This window comes from Myotis brandtii, unplaced genomic scaffold (assembly GCF_000412655.1).
Source record: "Myotis brandtii unplaced genomic scaffold, ASM41265v1 scaffold452, whole genome shotgun sequence".
Lineage (NCBI taxonomy): Eukaryota > Metazoa > Chordata > Mammalia > Chiroptera > Vespertilionidae > Myotis > Myotis brandtii.
In genome coordinates, this window is record NW_005367284.1 from 1,019,580 (window position 1) to 1,025,011 (window position 5,432).

General features: G+C 37.8%; 1 pseudogene; it reads right to left on the minus strand.

The window, feature by feature from the left end:
* Window positions 1–2,389: 2,389 nt before the first annotated feature.
* LOC102239850 lies at window positions 2,390–2,647 on the minus strand (annotated as a pseudogene).
* Window positions 2,648–5,432: the final 2,785 nt, after the last annotated feature.

A 5,432-nucleotide genomic window follows, 5' to 3' on the forward strand; every position in this document is an offset into this window, starting at 1 on the left:
CACACACACATGAAAATGGAAAAGGAAAAAAAAGAAAGCTGGGGTAACTCAACTCGATACACACAGACTGAAAGGAAAGGGTTGGAAAAAGATATTTCATGAAAATGGAAAAGGAAAAAAAAGAAAGCTGGGGTAGCAGTTCCTATACCAGACAAAATAGACTGTAAACAAAGGCTATAACAAGAGACAACTAGGGACCCAGCAATTCCACTTCTGGTTATTTATCTGAAGAAACCCAAAACACTAAACAAAAAAGACATGTGCGTCCATATGTTCATTGCAGCATTATTTACAAATAGCAAAGATATGGAAGTGACCTAAGTGGCCATCACTAGATGACTGGCTATAGAAGAGGTACATATATATAATGAAATATGATTACATCATAAAATAAGAATGAAAACTTGCTATCTGCAACAACATGGATGAACCCAAAGGGTATTGTGCTGCGTGAAGTACAGATTGGTAGATACAGAATAGTCTGGTGGATGTAAAGTACAGCCTATGGACTATAGTCAATAATATTGTAATAACTATGTATGGTGCATAGGTACTAGATTGCTTGTGCTGATCACTTCCTAAGTTATATAAATATCTAATCACTAGGCTGTATAACTGAAACTAATATAATATTGTACGTCAACTGTAATTGAAAAATAAAATTCATTTAAAAGGCTTAATAGTATGTAGTCTCTTGCATCTAGATCTGACTTCTTATGTTTATCATAATGTGTTCAGGGTTCATCCATGTTGTACCATGCATCAGTACTTCATTCCTTTTTATGGGTGAAAAATATTCCATTACATGGATATCACCACATTTGTTTATCCATTCATCATGGACATTTGAGTTGTTTTAGTTTTTTGACTATTATGAATAATACTGCTGCTATAAATCATATATAGGTTTTGTGTGGACATATGTTTCAATTCTGTTGGGAATATATCTAAGAGAGGAATTGTTGGTTCATATGGTAGTAATTATGTTTAACTTTTTGAGGAATTGCCAAATTGTTTTATTAAGTGGTTACATCATTTTGTATTCATACCAGGTACGTAGGAGGCTGCCAATTCATCACATGTTTGCCAATACTTGTTATTTTACTTCTTTTTTTAAAGTACAGCCATTCTATTTGGTGTGCAGTGTCACATAATTGTGGTTTTAATTTGCATTAATCTGATAACTAATTTTACAGAGTTTCTTTTTATATGCCTATTGGCCAATTATACATCTTCTTTAAAGAAATGTCTATTTCGATCCTTGTAATTTGCATTAACTAATTTTACAGAGTTTCTTTTTATATGCCTATTGGCCAATTATACATCTTCTTTAAAGAAATGTCTAAATGTCTATTTGCCCATTTTTTATTTTTTAAAAATATATATTTCTTTATTGATTTCAGAGAGGAAGGGAGAAGGAGAGAGAGATAGAAACATCAATGATGAGAGAGAACCATTGATCGGCTGCCTCCTGCATGCCCCCCACCGGGGATCAAGCCTGCAACCCAGGCATGTGCCCTTGGCTGGAATCGAACCCGGGACCCTTCAATCCGCAGACCGACACTCTGTCCACTGAGCCAAGCTGGCCAGGGTGATCCTTGCCCATTTTTAAACTGAGTATTTGTGTTTTTATTATTGAGTTGTAGGTGTTCTTTATATTCCAGATACAAATCCCTTGATATATATAGGTTGTCTTTTTTTGAGGTGTGCTTTTGAGCATAAACATTTTTAATATTTATGAAGTTCACATCTATTTTTCTTTGGTTGCTTGTACTTTTTAATTTTTTCTGGTGTTTGGTTTGTTTTTAATAATCATCTAGACAGATCACAACATGCTGGTGAGTGGAAAAATAAAGTTAGCAGTGCAAAATTGAGTTTCAATTATGAGGCACCAAACAAAGTCAATCAAGCATTTAGAAGGTGGGGGAAAATGATCATGATTCAGTCTAATTTGTGGGAAAAGGTATTATATCTAAAATACTGTTGTCTGATCAAGGTCACAAAGATTTACTCCTGTGTTGTCTTTAACATTTCTATAATTTCAGTTCTTAAATTTAGGTCTATGATCTTATTGAATTAATTTTTGTATACAGTTGAGGTAAGGACATTTTTCTAATAATTAAAAAAATTATTTGGATAGGGTTTTAAAAAATTATGTATACATATATAAAAGCCTAAGTGACTGAACAACTGAACGACCGGTTGGCTGGTTGCTATGATGCGCACTGACCACCAGGGGACAGACGCTCAACGCACAGGATCGGGTTCCCTCCTGTCTGGATTGGGCCTGCAGGGATCGGGCTGAAACTGGCTATACGACATCCCCCAAGGGGTCCCGGATTGTGAGAGGGCGCAGGCCAGGCCGAGGGACCCCACTGGTGCACACACTTCACTTGGCATCTGCAGTACCTTCAGCTTTCTGCGCAGGGTCTGTTTTGGCATCTCCATTTTCTGAGGAGTCATCCTTGCCAGTATCAGCTTTCCCTTTTCCCTTTGGGTACCTTCTCTCCCTTCTTTGCAGGGGCCTTTTTAGGCTTGGGCTCTGGCTTTGGAGGAGCAGGTTTAGTTGATAACCTGGCAGCTCTTCTCTGTGGATCACCTTGGCTTTATCTCCTTTCGCATCCCCTTCAGCATTTCCCCTGGGCATGGTGGCCATGGTGGCGGGATGTCAGGGCTGGATCCAGGGATGCAGCAGCGCCTCAGCTTTGGTCAACTCCAGAGTCCTTCTCCTCTCTTCACACTGATCTCATTCCCCAATTTTCCATTTTATATATTTTTTGGTCATCCTTAGGCCTAACTGATAATACCTCCCTGGCAGCTGGTGCATTAAACAATGGCCACATTAACTGACATTAAATATTGTTAATTATCTTCTACAAATGCCCTGGGATGGGTCATTTTGCATAGAGTGCTCGCTGCCTCAGGTCAAATAAAGACAGACTCGAGAAAGGTGCTTTTCAGGGAGCTGCTACACAGGTCAAATCATGATATTCTCTGGGGTGAGGGCTTTGGGGGAATTCCACACTCATCCTGCCTTCTTTGGGGATTGCTAGGCCCCAGGGTTTCACAGCTGCCTCTGTTGTGAAGTTGGTTTTCAAGGCTACTGCAAGGCTGGGAAGAAGTGATGGCATAAGGGCAAATTAAAATGCCAAAAAATGTGTTGTTCTTACCAAATTTCAGCCGCTTTTCTTGCTTACTGGATTGTTGCAAGGCCTTAGTTAATTTCAGAGATCTGAAAAGTTGATTTTGATCATTTTTGCCAGTGTTCATTCTTACCATTTTTACAGAAGGCAGATTTTCAAATATATTTCATTGACTTTTTACAGAGAGGAAGGGAGAGGGCTAGAGAGTTAGAAACATCGATGAGAGAGAAACATCGATCAGCTGCCTCCTGCACACCTCCTACTGGGGATGTGCCCGCAACCAAGGTACATGCCCTTGATCGGAATCAAACCTGGGACTCTTGAGTCCGCAGGCTGACACTCTATCCACTGAGCCAAACCAGTTAGGGCAGAAGGCAGATTTTCAGAGGCCCTAACTGCCATTCTCCTAGTGCTCCGATGTATTGAATGTTGATTTTTTTTCTAATTTGGTGTTTTCTTACACTCTTAATTTTAAAAATAGTTTAAGATATGGATAATACAGAGATGGCCACAATAGTAAACATAAGAGGCAACAATATACAGTAGTCTCCCTTATTCATGGTTGTTACATGCAATCAAAGGCGGTTTCAAAATATTAAATCTTTTCTAATTTAGTGTTTTGTTACACTCTTAATTTTAAAAATAGTTTAAAATAAGGATAATACAGAGATGGCCACAAATAAACATAAGAGGCAGCAATAGACAGTAGTCTCCCTTATTCTTGGTTTGTTACATGCAATCAAAGGCGGTTTCAAAATATTAAATGAAAATCACAGAAATAAACAATTCATAGGTTTTAAATTTTGTGCCGTTCTGAGTAGCATAATAAACTCTCATGCTGACCCACTCTGTCCTGCCTGGGACTTGAATCCTCCCTTTGTCCAGCTTATTCACACTGTGTAGACACTGCCTATGCAGTTAGTCATGTAGTAGCTGTCTTGGTTATCACATTGACTGTCACAGTATTGCAGTGCTTATGTTCAAGTAATCCCTATTTTACATAATAATGCCCCCAAAGCATAAGAGTAGTGAAGGTGGCAATTTGGATATGCCAGAGAGAAGCCATAAAGTGCTTTCTTTACAAGAAAAAGTGAAAGTTCTTGACTTAATAAGGAGAGGGGGAAAATCATATCCTGAGATTGCTAAAATCTGTGGTAAGAACAAATATTCTACCCATGATAGTGCCTAATTTATAAGTTCAACTTTATCATAGGTATGTATGTATAAGAGAAAGGAGTATTTATAAGGTTTAGTACTATCCACAGTTTCAGGCATCCACTGGGGGTGAGGAGTGGGGAGTCTGGGAACAGACCCCCTCTGGTTAATGGGGACTATTGGACCTAACTCTCATAACCATTTTAGCATTGTTGTACTCGTTTGGAATCTGTCAGTAACACAAAATCGTCATGGTTTGATTACTTGGGTGTTTCTGTCCTAAGGAGTTTCTATCTTCAGAAGCACTTGAAGTAATGAATGGCCTAGGTTCATGGCTGAGAGCTCAAGCTTTGTTTTCTGAAAAACATGAGTTTTAATCTTTGTATTCTTATAAGTGTATGACGTTAGACATATTGTTACTGTCTCTGACTTTCAATATTCTCATTTATAAAAATAGAAACCGTAACATATACGGTTTATATAATATGTAATAAATTGAAGATTGAATGACACAATGTATGTAAAGCTTGTTCCTCGATATTATTTAAAGTTGAAGCTGGTGGTTTAGATAAAATTTCAGTTGGGGAAATTAGCAGGTGGGATGGTTTATTCATTGTTAGAAATTTAACATCCTCCCACCTCTTTCATTTGGTTACTTGGAAATTTTCCACACTAATTTTTCTGCTGCGGTTTTTTTTTGGTATCATTTATTTATATATTTCAGTTCCAAAAAACAGTAGTGGGAGACCTTGCCCTGACCCATCAGTGATCTGCTTCCCCCCTAGTGCCAGGAAGCCTAGCAGAGGTTACTTTTGATGCAGTTCAGCAGTCTGCTGAGCAGTAGTAGGCTTAACACTTCATGTAATATAATAACTTTAAGTATACTACTGTATGCCAATAAGAAGCTCAGACGTTTCATAGAATTGTATCTAGCTTTACTAGTTAAGTGCATATAACCAGTTCTAGGACGCAGTGGCATCCAAATGTCAAAATATCACTTGCCTTTGTATTTTCTGCTATCAGAGTATGCCATTACCCAGTAGTAGGCACTAAATTTGTCTAATAGATAAAATGAAAAGGATATCGCTTTTATAAATAGTACTTACACAAATAATGAATAATAAAAAGTAAATT